The sequence below is a fragment of the Dromaius novaehollandiae genome, chromosome Z (assembly GCF_036370855.1).
Source record: "Dromaius novaehollandiae isolate bDroNov1 chromosome Z, bDroNov1.hap1, whole genome shotgun sequence".
Taxonomy (NCBI): domain Eukaryota; kingdom Metazoa; phylum Chordata; class Aves; order Casuariiformes; family Dromaiidae; genus Dromaius; species Dromaius novaehollandiae.
This window is the reverse complement of record NC_088132.1, coordinates 63,740,357-63,756,551: the sequence shown is the minus strand read 5'-3', so window position 1 is coordinate 63,756,551 and position 16,195 is coordinate 63,740,357. Positions and strand designations below refer to the sequence as shown.

Genomic DNA, 16,195 nt, shown 5'->3' with positions numbered 1-16,195 from the left:
AGACTTTCCACAGTTAAGAAAACTGTCATGTTTTGTTTGTGTTCTTGCAGACCGGAGGTACCAAAAACTCCAAACCACCACTGAAATTTTAATGGTGACAAGTATATCAAAATGGAAGGGACAAGATGATTTCACAGATGAAAATTGCAATTTTCTATATTTAAAAGGGTTTGGGTGGTTTTTATTGTTTAAGCTGAGATGAGGTGTTGATTTGAAATCTAAAGTAGTGGGAGGTTTAATGATACAGAGATGAAGAATGTTTGGAGATTACATGATTCATCACACCAGCCTGGTTGTTTTAAAATAGATATGCATCTAGATGAATGGCTACAGATTTTCATCTGTTTCACCTTTTTCCCCATGCAATGTTTTGGCATGGAGGACATGCACGGTTATGAGACCAAATAAAATCAACATACTATATATGCATAGGAATCAGTGTGCTTTCATTCCAGTTTACTGCATATATCATAAAATCTCTCCAAGCTCCATAGTAATACAAAAGTCACAATGCCTTTTGTCCTCCTCCACGTTGCTCATTAGACCATTATAAGCGCAAAGCTAGTGTTATCTTCCTCACAGGCTGCTCCTCCTGCAAAGGCAGAGAACTCATTAGCTTAAGTCCTTAACTCCAGGAGGTAAGAAATTCATGAAGGTCTTATTTCATCCTTTATAGGTAAGTACTTTAAACAGATCTCATTAGATACGCATTCTAGGGTGAAACTGAGGGATATTCTGGAGTATGCTTAGGCTACAAGCACTGCTATGACTGCTGCTCTAATATGCACACTTACCCTGATTAGCTACTGCCAGCAGTAAGGAGCTCCAGCTGACTAATCACGGAAGAATTTACCCAACACTCAAATGGGTTTTTCAGTCCATGCTGGGTTTTGTGTTACTGATATCCAAGCCAGGTGGTGTACACTAGTCTGGGTAAATCTGCAAGAGAGGCTATAACAACAATAACAGCCTCATAAACGAATTCCTGAACTGTTCATATTATCAATGATCAAAATTTTCTGTAGGCTATTAGGTACCATTATTATCAAAATTCACATGGAAAACAGTGCAGTGCTGCCGACCACTTATCATGGCCTACAAAACTCCTTTGAGACACAGGAATCACTGATGGAAACACAGTCTGTGAGTTTATTGATGTTATGGGTGGATCGGAGGGCAAGAGGGTTTGCACAGATGTGGTAACCTGCACGCTACACCAAGAAGTGCTATTGATGCAGCTATGACCTTGTCAGCCAAAGGGTAAACCTGCATCTGGATCACTGAAAACAAATTGACCACGGTAGCATCTGGATCATTGAAAACAAATTGACCATGGTAGTAACTTGTAGTATTCCTATAAAAATGACTACGTTCATGTTTCCTTTCAATCACACTTCCCTGTCTTTGTCAAAAATTCATCTTAGATAGCTATGCAGGGAAGTGTTTATCGAAAAGGTAGCTAACTGTAAAGGATGGAATATACAAATAGAAGCATCTCTGGCCTACAGAAATCACTGCCAATTAGTGGATTCTTGATGTATTGGCCTTTAATCCTCGGAAGAGGGAAAAATGGGTCATCCTTTTCACATTGTTCTGCAGAGAATAAAATTCAGTGAAATAACATGAGCTTGTTAGTTTCAGTTGATAATTTCTGCCCTTTTCACGAACTGTCAAATCAGTTGGCTGAGGAATACAGTGCTAAGGGTATAGGAGAATAATGCAATCAGGGGAAAAAATACTGAAGGATATTTTTAGACGGCTCAGTACAATGAGGAAAAAAAGCCATGGAGAACATGGAGAACAGAAGTTAAAGAAAATGTGTCCAGTCCCATAGTGTGCTTGAAATATGCAGCTGAGAAACCATGTGTGTATTACAAGTAAATCACATAAGGATTTAAGTGTTTCTTACAAAAGGATTTTTTTCAGAGGTAATTGTCAAGTGCCAATTTAAAAATATATACAACTTAATTGCCCAGTTCCTCATGTAGCGCTGCAAATTTATACTTCAGGCATATGAGGCAAAGCACTGCAGATTTGTTGTACTCTCTTAACAACAGAGAAAATATCTGAAAAACAGACTACAGACTGCTAATCCTGAGAAAAGGATGTAGTAGCCAGGTGAAATGATCTTTCAGTCTTGGTAACAGACAAGACACTTGCACTTCCCTTCCTCTTTAGCACCATTCTGAAATGATCTGAAATTAGAGGCCTCTGCTATTCCAGAACTGAAGAAAAAAAAGAAAAAAGAGCGAGATCGACCCATGAAAATGGTTTGGTGCTTCCTGCATTCTGGGAACTGGTTTGGAGCTTGGTCGACCAGCAGTGTCGTGCAGAGCCGCTCCCAGCCTGCTCTTTGTGGTCTATTCCCACAGCATCCAGTGAACTGGGAGTAGCAGTGCACAAATGGAGCGTAACAGCCCCCAGTCTAGACTACAGCCTCTTTTGGCTACTTGCAAGATGCTTCCCTTATTAGCAGCTGGTAGATGAGCTGGCTTAGAGTTGCCCCAGCTGTTCTATTGCTTTTAGACAGTAATCTTATTGGAGTTATTTCACAGAGGCTTTGCCTCCTGTTTTATGCTACAAAGGGACTGCCATCGCAGTGTAGCCAGCCAGGAACTGTGCCCAGCGTAGCACTAGGAAGATCAAGGATTTGATGGGTGCCAGGCCTGGTTTCATTCCAAATAGGCTGTGTCCAGGCTGTGTAATTTAAATAAAAGAGCGCATGAACTCCTGTATTAGATACTCACATTGTGTTAGTCCGGAGCACAGCAATGAGATGTTCAATTACTTTTGGAGAGAACGAAAAGTGTATTAGCATATTTATCATTATACTTTAAAATAAGATTGAATACCCATTAACCATGAATGAAAGAACGTACATAAAATGAAATCCTCACAGGCAATTTTCAAACACAGGACCTTGCCACTTCAACCAAAACCTTTTGCCATGGTGCTCTGTTGAGATTAAATGCACATGTAAATTTGTGTTTTCTCACTGCCTCTGCAAAAAAGTAATTATATTTTCGAAGCAGTATTTACTTCTCCTTTTGCCTCTGCTACCATCTTTTCATCACAGCAAATGAGAAGATATAAGTAGGCGACATTCCATTTCTAGTCCAGCTAGGTACTGCCTTTGCTAATAGCTTCCTTCCAATACTAATTCTTGAAAATATTAGGTATTCACTAATATCAATGTCTTTTTTCCTCAGTGATTTATAATCTATTCAGAATAGCATGGTTTTACCTACAAAATCATATTGCTTTGTGTGTACTTGTGTGGGTATTCATGTATGAGTTCCTACATCAAGGGAAACGAAGTAATTATGCTACTTAAAATTATTTTTAGAAGCAAAATCTATCCTGAGACTGATATCATGTATCTGCAAAGTGAAAGAGGATTTTAGTCTTATTTTTCAAATCTCTGTTGTTATAATTTATTATGTATATGGCATCATTGATAGGATGCTTTAAAATGAAATATGGATGAATTTGTTTTTTTCGTGATCTCAGGCATCAGAGAAGTCTCAAAATCTCAGGTAACAAGTGTAATTTAAAGAAAATTAGATTGCACCAGGCACAGATTCAACCCCCAGCCTTTCCAAAAGCAGGAATCTTTCTTACTAAATCTCCCTCACTATGTCAAATTCGCACTATAACTCTCACCATTTATATTTAGTAAATGCAATACATTCTTTGTAGTTGCTGTGGACTTCACTAGGAGTTTGGCTGAAGAAAGATGGACTGAAAACAGAGGAAGATTTCACAATTTGGACTAATGTCAGTAGAGAATACTTGCAGGCCAGGCATATTAGATCCAGCAATTTAATATTAAAGTAATCCTAGCCCTTCTGTTGCCCATTCTTTAAATGTTTCCCCCTTTTCTATGGCTTGAGCATTGAAATAATTGCAATACAAGTATGACAGATAGAAATGGATGCTCCTTTCACTCAATTTTCAGCACTTACATCAGAACTGGGATGGTTTAGCCTCTATAAAGCAACAAATCATAAATGGCTTCCCATTCGATGACCTATGACATTCATTTAGATTGCAACTACGGCTATAGAAAGACATAGGAGGAAAGAGTGGTAAATGGGTCAGGGAAGGTGGAAAAGTACAGTATTGGTTTTGCTGCTGGAGAGGATTACTTTAGTGTGACACTCTTTATTATTCATGCTGGTGTCGCTTTGTCACAGAGCGACTGTCAAACATATAATCTGCTCTAAAAAACCTAAGGTGAAACATGAGATGGCTTACATCTTCCTAATGAACAACTGTATTTCAGTAGAAAAACAAAAAAATACGTTTCTCGGAAGAAAACAATCAAAGTATTTGCAGCATTACTGTTTGAGAATGTTAATTTATATGGCATGGTAATTCCAAAAGATCCAGGCTGTTAAAAATACAGATGCATATACTGGACAGGACAACAAAAGCAGCTGTATTTTCACATAAAATGTAACAGTTAATTTGACCTTGGAAATAAAGCAACATCCTTCGTTTGTCCATATAGTGGTTTTTACAAAACTCACAACGAGGCTTATTAAAAGGCATTGAAATTCCTAATTTTATTATTTCTAACTACCCACTAAAATAAAAATCAAGCCTTGCTCTATAGCAAGAGGTTTAAAATCAGTAGCAATGAGACAGATTAAATTAATATTCTGATCATACAAAGAATAGGACTGTTTACCTCAAGCCTTGTCCTACTAAAACTGCAAAAGTGAAATGCAATTTTTCAAATGCATCAAAAAAGTCCAATCAGCAGAAAAGGTCCAAAGGAGAAGTGTGAAGGTGAGAAATATGAAACAGACTTAAGTGTTAAAATACTGAGCACTGAAGGGTTTTACTCTCAGTTGTCTGCCACGAGTGGAATCCACAGTCCCGGGGTGAGTGTGAATACAATGCACCTACCAAGGGCACTGCCAAAGCCAGCAGGGGACCTTGCCAAACTCACCAACAAGGATCACCAAGGAAGAGGACAAGTGCTAAACTTTGCACTTCTGAAGGACTTGGACAACTTAGACCAATCTGTAAAGAACTGATGCCACTTTTTTAAAGGTTAAGTGGTCTGAACTCTCACTTGAAGGTAGGTGCCTGCAGCAGCCTTTCTCCCAAAACAGTATCAGCAGCTTCCCTCCCCCATGCCAGTCACTCAAGGACCCAAGAAAGACCAACCTCAGTGTTAAACACGAGATATGTAACAAACTTAAATCTATCCGAAGTTTCTCTTCTGATTATGTCAGCTAAGTCTGTACCCACTGAAGGGGACTTTCCTCCTTCTAAGAATCATATTATTCTTCACTAGCAGAAAGGACTCTCAGCTAATAGCGTAGGTGGGATAAGCTGCTACGTCTATAAACTAGCTAAACCTCTTCATAATCATATTGTAACTCCGAGGAGTGGGGTCCCCCAGCAGGACTTGTGTATAACGCTCCATGTCCAAGAATCCAGGCAGGATCCTTAAGCAGTCTGTAGCTAGAGAAGGCCAAGGAGGCATGCCAGGGAATGAAGACTTTCTTCCCTCTCTGTTAGAGGAACAGCATGCATGCTGGATTACTTGGCTGGCAGAAAGGGGAGGAAAACATGCCTGCCGATGACCAGAAATCCCTATGCAGGTCTCTCAGTACATGCCTTTACAGTTCAATGTGGGATAATGTCTATGTTCAACATACTGGGAATAGCCAGCATGGATTTACCAAGAACAAATCATGCTTGACCAACTTGATTGCCATCTATGAAGAAATGACTGGTTCTGTGAATGAGGGGAGAGCAGTGGATGTTACTTACCTTGATCTGGCAAGGCTTTTGATGTGGTCTTCCACAGCACATTTGTAGTGAAATTGAGGAAATAAGTTCTGGATAGGCGGACTGCAAGGTGTGTGAAGAGGTGCGTGAAGAACTGCCTGGTCAGCATGGTTGAAGATCAGCAATTTACCACTGAAAGTATAATTGACAGTCAGTTACAAGTGGCATTCCTCGGGGTTGACACTGGGACCAATACTGTTTAATATCTTCCTCAAGGACTGGGACAATGGGATGAACTGCATCCTCAGCAAGTTCATGGATGACACCAGGCTGGGGGAGAGCCCAGAACACAGAAAGAAAGCGCTGCTATTCAGAGGGACCTCAATATGTTGAAGGAATGGGCCAACAGAGACCTAATGAAGTTCAAAAAGAGAAATGCAAATACAGATGCACCTGGAATAAAATAATATCAGGTGCCAGAACAGGCTGGGGACTGACTGGCTGTGGAGCAGCCCTGCAGAAAAGGTCCTGGCTGGTCCTGGCGGACAAGCTGAATATGAGTCAGCAGTGCTCCCTTGCAGTGAGGAAGGCTAATTGGTCTGCATTAGCAAGAACATGCCAGCCAGTCAAAGGAAATGACTATTCCCATCGTGCCAAATTTTTGGCCTCTCAGCCAAAAAGAGCAATTAACAAATGGGACAGAGTCCACAGGAGGGTCCATAAGATGGTTTAGGGGCTGGAGCATAAGATACATGAGGAGAGGCTGAGGGAATGTGGTTCATTCAGCCTGGAGGAAAAAAAGGCTAAAGTGGAATTCAAGCGCAGACTTCCACTACCTGAAGTGGCTATAGGGAAGACAGAGCCAGATCCTTCTCAGATGTGCACAGCAAAATGACAAGAGGCAACAATCAAACACAAGTGAAATCCCAGTTGTATGTAAGCAAAAAAAATTCTCCACAATGAGGATGATTACACACTAGAACAGGTTGCCCAGAGAGGCTGTTGGATCTCCAGCCTTAGAGAGTTTGGAAACTAGAGTGAACAAGGGCTTAAGCAAACTGGTCTGCGTATTAAGTTAGTCCTGCTTGGAGCAGGAGGTTGGACTAGATGGTCTCCAGAGGTCTCTTCTACCCTAAATTTTTCTATGACTCTATTCATACATACTTCAGACCTACATGAATGACAAGGGCTTGTGGACAAGCACAGCTGAAGCTTTTTGCTTAACTAGGATGATGTTTCCCAGAATAAAGTTCATACATTACAAGTTTACTTTACAAAAAAGAAGAATAAAGAATTTTCACTTTGCAAACTGCAGGTAGCTCTCAAAGAATCTGTGAATCTGTGACCCTTCTACAATAAAAAAAATTATTCTCAGACAGAAAGGGAATCCATATACTTCAATTCACATACCTGGAAAAATACTCATTTGTGGGTGGGTAACAGGAGAGAGATATCTCGAGACTAGCCCTGTAAAAGTAAATTTGCTCTATAAAAATAAATACACAAAAACTGTACATTGTTCTGACACCCTAGACTTCATCAAAGTATTTATACAGACCAGAATAGCACCTGGTAGTTCACGACATTGTTTTGATAATGGAATCTGGCAAGGTGCAGAAAAGTTTCTCGGAGAGACTGGCACTTAAACAGCAAAAAGATAGCACAAATTTATGTTCTTAGTTTGAAAGGGCTTCAAGAAGCCCTGCAAAAGTCCATTTTAAGGAGCTTGCTTGCCAGTATGACTTAAAGAAAGGCCTCTTGATAGTGTTATGTGAACCAACTTGGAATAGGCCAGTGCCCTACAAGGACATTGCAGGGCAGTTAGTAATTTTAACAGGTCTGATATGGCCAGTGTGTTTGTGTGTGAACTGAAAAGATATTGCTGAAGACCGAATGTGAAAAGAACAGCTTATGGGTGATCTAAAGGTAAAGTCCCAGAAAACTGGAGAAATGTGAACTGGTGATATTTACTGAATACCTTCTAAAATCCCCTTGGTATTTTTAAGCCAGTAGGAGAATAAATTTTGCATTAGAACTGCTTTTTCCAGATAAAGAGACTTAATCAAACCTCAAGCCTAACAACGTTTCTTTACACTGCTAATATCGTATGTTTGCCTATGCTGGGAAAGAATTTGAAGTGCTCCTATAATTACCTTCCTATCTGACAGAAAAAAAAATGCTCTGCGGTTGCTTCTATGCCCAATGAGAATATTTAAGAATCTATTCTCAGTGGGACAAACACTCTCCAGTTAGCCAAGTGTGAGTTAATAGGATGTACCTACAAGTATTCAGCAGCAAATTCTTCCCATGTCCTCAGAGCACCTGCACAGCAGGCCAAAAATCTCAAAGAATTGCCACAAAGGGGCTGGGAAGCAAAGCTGTAAGACGTGGCTGTGCAAGGAAGGAGACACCCTCATGGGTGTTACCTCCATAGCCTCAGAGGGGGAATCTGTAAATGCTATGTTCCTTTAAAGCCTGTTACTGAAATCTATTCAATATGTGCGACAGTCTTATTAACTACTTTTAAAATGCCCCAACAGTTCTTTTCACCCATTACACTACCATGGTTTGGTTCCCCATGCAAAGTGGCTCCATTGCTGATGAGCAGACTTTAAATTTCAATGAAATCTGTGAATTAACCATTTGACTTTGTGCGTATAGAAGGCTTGCGCTGATCTCCCAAGTGCTCACCCAGGTTTTATGGGGAAGATGCTATATAAAAATAAACAGTTTGAAGGAAAAGTGAAGGCATTGTGCTCCCACAAGAGACTGTTCTGTTCAAGGTAATTCATTTATTCTGGAAGAGATCTTCCAGATATTCCTCTAAATTAGGTCCTTGGAATTACCTATAGGGAGTACAAAATGGTTGCAGAAATCATTCCAACCTCCGTCGTGTAGGAACTGGCCCCGCATTCCTAATCAAAACTGGCCTACCTCAAGCAGAGAAAGATGGCAGAATTTAACGCTTCAGTTTTACTAGGCCACAGAGTATCAGAGAATTCTTCACTGTTTTTCAGAAATAATCTATTTTTGAAGATTAATACAAATAGAGGGTGAATAGAACATACAAGATTTTCTGAGTGTAGCATTAATTCTTCTTGCTCTTTCATGGGGTAAATAAAAAAATAAATTACGTCACATTCTGTGAGAGAGAATAAAAACTGAAGTAGAGGAATTGGTTAAGTGGATTTCAGCATAGTCAGTTTCAATACAAAATTAATTTAGAAAATAGAGTAGAAGTGTAAACCACAAAAAGCAAATGGGAAATATCTAACATGTAAAAGCTAATGAGTCTTCTAGCTGAGTAGCTGCAGATAAGCAGAACAATGTGTTATAAGAAGTGTTAAATTATCTCGTAGCATAATAACAACAGGCTCATATTATCAGAAGAGAATAATAAATCTGGGTGTCTCAATTTTGTTTGCTTAATGAGGTTTCTTAAGGGAACCAGAACTGTGCATCCACTCTCTGCAAAACCTGTATTCCTTTTAACCTGGATAAAACAGGAACTGCTTACTTTCAAGAGTACTAAAATTTGGCTCTGGTTTCAGTGGGATCACTTTAATAAATGAGATTTTAGTTGTCTTATTGTAACTTTATATTTTGCCACACATACTGGCATATAAACAACATTGTGTAGCTTGTGATCGGCATCAGCCCTGATGCAGTTCCACTTCTAATACCAGCAAATTAGAAAATAATAAGACTGTGTGGTAGGCAAACAAATCCAATGTTTTCTAAGGAGTTCCAGGAAGGTCAGATGAAGGGGAAACCAAAGGCATCAGAACTACCACATGCAACATTTTTGGAAGCAAACTACAAAGACAAAAGGACAAACCACCAAAGCAAGAGTCAGTTCAGGTGACAAGGAAAACAGTTGACAAAGAAGCACAGAAAGGTGGGGTGCCGGCCATGCTGGCAAGGTTGTCTTGTACAATAACAGGATGTCCTCTATCATATGATTAGGTCCTACTTCGCATATAAAAAAAAATATGTGAGAGGGCACTTTTTTCACATTTTTGTAGTAACTAGCTACTTTTCCCAGTGTTTGGTATACCACATTTCCCTGAAAAGTACAGAGCAGGATGATGCAGAGTAACTATAATTCCCATGCAATGAATCCAAAGAATCAGACTTGCTCTGTTTGTACAGTGTAGTATGTTTTGTTCATACTGACTCACATCTCAACACTTGTAAATGTTTAGCAGCTCTCATACCAAAACAAAAAAAAGGTAATTTATTTCTTTCTTTAAACCACATTTCTCAACTTCTCTTAATAAGTTAACATTCCTTCTGAGGAAAAGGAAATGGAGCCATGTTCAGATAGACTAATTTCCATCTAATTTGTGCCTTTACATTGGAAAGAGCAAAATATCCCAGAAGACTTTGAAGAGAGAGACAGAAGGTCTAGCGCAGGAACCAGCACAGACTGGCCTTAAGGAGAGGGGGACTTGGACAGGTTTGAACCTTCTCAGTATGAATTTGTACTACCAGACAAAACTTCTTACTAGACATTTTGGACAACTATGCTCTGTGTGAGTTGGAAAGCCCTCCACATCAGCTTTTCATTCTGAAAAAAGAGCCCAAACTTAGGAGATTAGTAAAAGCTGGGAATATTCATAAGAAAAATCAAGTACAAGCAGCTGTCAGTACTTTCTGTAGTTCAGAAAAAAGCAAGTCTCAGGCTCCACAAGAGATGGCAGGTTGTGCAGCAGTTCTCCCAAGAGACACAGTTCCAGCCACAAGTAACACGCTCAGAAACTAGCATTTCACACGCAAGCCTGGAATATTTGCTCAGGAGCCCACCCACTGCATATTCCAGCCACGTTAACTGGGGGAACTCTTTGGAGAAGGCTCCCAGGTGGAATGTGTGAATGGAAATTCACACTTACGGGGACATATTTAGAATTACCTGCAATCTGCTGCAAACTTAAACACTGCCTGAAAATACTCTAGATCCAGAACTGAAGATTTCAGAACTAGAGTTAAATTCAGGGTATGTTTACGCAGCTAGGTACCATAGATTTGATCACTTCTGCCCATTCCAAGAAGCCTGAATGTAAGCCTGTTCCCTCTGCAAGTCGCACAGCTATTTCATACCCAAGCTGTCCTTTTCTGGCCTTTTTAGGGATAACGGCTATGAGGACCAGAGCTAAGAACAGTGAGCTCAGGCCAGTCTGCTTCTGCCAGTGGAGACATTTTCTCACAAGCCATGTCTCTGGGCTTGATCATGCTTTTATTTAGGTTAATGGCTCACTAATCTTAGTGATGCTAGATCAGGCCATGTCTCCACTTTGCTATTTTCTGTTACTCAGGTGTGTGACCCAACAGCCTGTGTCTCCTGCTCTGCCAATGCCAGCAATAGCTGTACCTTGGTCTAGCAACAATCCCTGTATTTTCTCCACATCATGCCCTCTGCACAGAATGCCTGTCCTGAGCTGTTCTGCAAGTTCATTGTCCTGAATTCTCCTTGGTCCATCCCCCAGATACACTGCTTTCACAATATCTTAATAACATTAGCCAATTATGACATTCACTCTAATTAGAATAAAACAACAAACAACCCCCCCCCCGTAACTGCATTGTACCAAGCACCATCCCTTGCTGAGCGACCACATAATCTTATTGTTGTTCCTTCTGTCATTCCTCACTGTCATATTACGCAACAATTATTCTATGGCTCTAATTAGTCCCCAGAGCGGCAACAAGATATTAACTCAGCCCCCTAGGCCTGTTTGAAGATTTCCTGAAATCAGAAGGGTTTTTACAGAGGGCAGCAGCTGCTGGTGGCAACTACGACATATAGATGGGGTTGGCAAGTCCCCCATAGGAGAGGATTTTGTGTCCTTTCTTTTCAGAAAGACACTTAGCCACCCCTAGAAATCATTAGCACTAATCACATTCCAAAAGATCTGTTATTGCAGGCCCTTACCTAATGAAATCACTAGGGACAAATACAGCTTCCCTTTCTCATTTCAAAAGTTCCCCTGATACCAGTGGAATTGCTAATGTGAGCAAGGTGAGCATGATTTATCCTTAAGCATTTAAGGCTTTGAGGATTGTCTAGTCCATCTAAATTATTTAGTGATTTCACATTCTTTCGTTTCTGAGAAGCATTCATCACAGGCAAGGAAAAAGATTCCTTCTTAAAATGAGGCCAGTAAGTCAAAATCAGCCAAAATAAATATATATATATTTTTTTTGCTCCCTTTAGAAAAGAATAAGAAATCAAATCTCTGCTGCAACTTGTGTGCAGTACCTGAACCATTACAAAGGTTTCTTCTAAATTTGACTTATATCCAAGTTCTGGATTTACTAACCGCTAGACAATATTAGGCAGATTCATCATGCTTGTTCTCTGTGTCCACTGTAATCTTCCTTTATAAGCATTCTTGAAACCATAAGATTTAAAGGACTTTAGTGTTTTATGGTTATTTTACATCTGTTTAGTACTACAAAACACTGAATAACCAATCCCTTCTCTCTAGCTAGCTCACAAAGTTTTTATAAGTGTTCTTAAAATTATAAATATGAAAATGCTCTTTTTAGGCTATCAAAGAGAGGATGAATTTAATGAAATTTCTAAAAGTCTTTTAAATGGCAGACAAGACACTGGTTACATTTTTCCCCATTTTCTAGCTTAGCAGAGTCCAAATTGGTTATAGAACAGCATATATGCTGTTGAACATAATTTCATTTGAAATGCCAAATACTTAAACTTTGTGAAATGCCAGAACATTACTTGTACATTAATTGGTCACTTCATTACAGGATCACCATTTGGCTTTCCAGGACCCTGATTTCAATAAGTCCAGAGCATAAATCTATTGTTTGAGGGATGAATCAGGGTATTTAGAAAAGGCCACTGCTGTGTATAGGGCTTCTTCCTGGTTTTGTTTTTCTTTTCGTTTCCCCCAAAAGCAAGGTTATCTCAGGATCTGATCAGCAGAAATGCTGAGCATGTGGAGAAGTAACTGATGTGAGCAAGAGCTCTGAACATTTGACGAAACCTGCAGAAAGGGCTCTCAAATTGGTTACTGGATTCCTCCCTGCACTCCGTTTCACTTTTGTAAAATGGGTGTACTAACGCTCTTTATCTGGCAGCATTGTTTTACGTAGCAGTGCATTAGTATTCAGGAAGAATTTATGAAATGGGGAACTCTGCAGAAAAGCCCCCAAATATTAAACACAACCCCAAGGGGACCTTCAGTGCTCCAGACACAAAGCGAGTGCAGGTGACACTCAGGGAGTGGAACCAGGCTGCAAGTTTCTGAGGCAATGATGCTACAAACTCACACTTTGGGCAATGCCACTGTTTCATGCTGCTGAGTTGTTGCACTTGTTAGATAACTATATTTCCAGGTTTGAACAGAGTCCACACGCCTCCCCACAGTCTGCTTGCCCCCGATAATGTCCTTGTGCTTGTCCATTCCACAAGTTTCAGGTTATCTGAGCTCTGTATGGCACACATGGTATCTAGGCACACGGGAAACATTAAGCTTCCTGCTGCACAGTACATTTACTGTTGCTATTACTTGGATTAGCTAATATGTTTTTTCCCCTATTTGTCCAGTCACAGGAATGTTGCATGATGCAAAATTAGCCAGTGACTAGTAAAACCAGAGGACTAGAGGTGCACTGTTTTCTTCCTCTACACATGCTCTCTACACTTTACTCGTAAAAGCATGCGGTGTTACAATGATTTTCTATCACTCTTCTACACCCAAAATATCTAAAAAGGGGAACATGAGACAGAAAAAATAGCAATCTAATAAGATACTAATTTCACTTATTATAGATTAATTAGAAAATATAAGTTATTTACTTTGTCATATGTGCAGATGATACACCATCAAATGAAAGCAACAACAACAACAAAAGTCAGAGAATAAAATACTTGGAGATTGGTAGCTCTTTCCACTGTAAGTAGCAGTACTGAACAGGCACAACATACAAAAGTCGCAAGTCCCCATTACTCCTGGAAGCTGAAGCTCAGAAAATCAATGGTCAGTCCTAAAAAGGCCACCCATATCTGACACATCTCAGGCAGCAACTGCAATCACACACCCCACACAGGCTCTGACCAGGCAGGGGCTGAGCTTCGTGGTAGCAGTGCATTTTAGTTGCCATGCCTGTTGTTTAGTCAATAGTCTTCCCTCTGAAGACTTCCAGCAAGGATACCAATTAGTGCAAATGGCTTGTAATTAGCAGTGATGATTTTTGTAATGTGGATACCTGCTCAGTATGAACAGGAATGAGCCACCAACTCATTTCACATGGTCCATAGGAAGCCAGCAGGAGGTAAAGACTTGCAGTTAATAAAGGCCCATGTGAGAATGAAACCAGTGACTCAGAGGGGTAATTGTCTTGCAACACTGGTCCCCAAAATCAGCACCTTTAATGTAACTGGATCACTGTTAATGCTGTGTTTTACTGAAAACGTAAGAATTCCCTGAGCACTCACTTCAGTTTCCTCAGCGATGCATGCTGTATGCAGCAAGTGCCCTGGGGCTCCCGACCTGGCGCCCTCTGTCCTGGAGGTGGGAGCTCACTGGCCGCCTCTGCCCTCCTGGTGCCCTCCACCGCCTCAGTCCCAGCCTCCTCCCGCAGACTGCCTGCACCTACTGTCTTCGTTTTCCCAGCACTAATCCTCTGCTTGACCTACTTTTGTACTGCTCTCTCAGCTCTCCTGGCACCAGATGCGTAAAGGCTGCTAATAAGTAAGTTCAAGTGGCTTCCCTCAGGTCCCACCTCCATTTAATGTGTTTAGGCTCCAGCTCTTCTGGGATTTTGAACTTCGGCACTTGACTCATTCCCTTCCTGTTTTCTTGATCATTTCACTGTCTTCTTCCATCACTTCGCTTTCTTCCCTCAGTATTTCAACCCTGGTCCGTTGGTTTTCTCACCAACGCAGCGCTCCTGCTGCCTTTTCTGTCATCTCCTCACTCCCGCAAAGGTCCCTGGGGGCTGCCACAGGGTTGCCCCAAGCCTGCTGCAGGGTCCCCGCAGGGCTGCCGCAAGGGTCCCCCCGGGGCTGCCGCAAGGGCTGCCCGCGGCCTGCTGCCAGCATCCCCCCAGGGCTGCCCCAGCCGCCTGGCCAAGCACCTCCCCCCGTCCTCTCTCCGGCCGCCTCCTTCCTCCCCGCCTCCTCAGCTCTCTACTTCCTCCGCAATATGTTTACGCTGGAAGCGGGTTCAAGGCATGTGCCTGTGCCTCGCAGGCTCCTCTGGCTGTCCGCCCGCCCGTGCCACGGCTGCTGGTTGCTGGTGCCAGCCCTTCCCTTGCGTTTCCCTCCCGTTGCTTCCTCCCCAGCTCACGGCCCCTCAGCGCCTTCCCTTATTGCCCAGAGCTGCCAGCTCTCGTGCCTCTTCCAGGACCCCTCTGAAATCCAGCATGTTCCCACACACCCTCTTGTGCTGTGACGCACTCTCCCAAGCTAACCTTCTAATTATTTATAATTAACAATAACAAGAAGGGACTGACACGACATGGAGATGATCAGATGTGAGGATGAGAAGCTCAGTGTAAATGCTTAGAGAGACAGAAGCAGCATCATATACTATTGAATAATCCTATAATCACTTTGTGTACATTCCCCTTTCCATAACCCCTGCATGACACTATCACGCCCTATATCCTATTATGAGATATCTGACCTAGATTGTAAGCAGAGACCATTTGCTTCATTTTTGTAGGTGCTTAGCACTTACAGAGTCAATTTTTCTGAAAATCAGATTAGCTTTTTTCTTTTTCTATGTAAAACGTCATACACAACTGTTGCAGCCTTTGCTAATATATGATAAAAAGCATTTAAATATGTGAGCTGCCTCAGATTCCCTGTACTAAAAAGTCCAGCCTTTCCAGTTCTATTCCTTCATTGTACCTCTCATGCGCTCTTCACTGTGTCTGTGCACTTCATGTGATTGCAGCTATGAAAAGCTGGCCTCGAAGATGACAAGAATTTTTTTTTTCCTTAGAAGATGAAACTTGCTTCGATAGCATAACCTTGCTTCCTTTCTTCTGTTCCTTGAGTATCCTTCTCTGCCACAGACGTACTTTCTCAAGCACTATACTTCCCCCTTCCCCTCCCCTCACAAAGAGTAGTCTTCATCCATTAGAGCCGGAAGGGCTTACGTCTAAGTCCACACATAGCATTTTTGCTTCAATTATAATTCTATCCATACGTTATATACACTGTGGTAAAAGATGACCTATCAAGGAGCAGGGTGGGAGGGGGGTGGTGCATGCACACACATATACACACACACATATATATATATACACGTGTGTGTGTTTTTCTGTCTAGTTTCTCTTCTTTATCATGTGTCAGGAAAGAAGTGCCTGAGAGAATTGGGAGGGTTGAAAGGTTTATTTTCTACTTCATTTTTTACCTTTGAAATAACAGCAATGTCAAGTCTCAGCAGCTCTGGTTCTGCAGGTACTCTCC

General features: G+C 41.2%; 1 long non-coding RNA gene across 1 annotated transcript; it reads right to left on the bottom strand.

Moving 5' to 3' along the window:
- Window positions 1-393: 393 nt before the first annotated feature.
- On the bottom strand, window positions 394-14,786 carry LOC135325040 (uncharacterized). Its single transcript, XR_010386259.1, has 4 exons — window positions 14,500-14,786; window positions 5,791-5,940; window positions 2,748-2,787; window positions 394-592 (listed from the first exon to the last, which is right to left on the bottom strand). It is a non-coding gene; the product is annotated as an uncharacterized LOC135325040 (long non-coding RNA).
- Window positions 14,787-16,195: the final 1,409 nt, after the last annotated feature.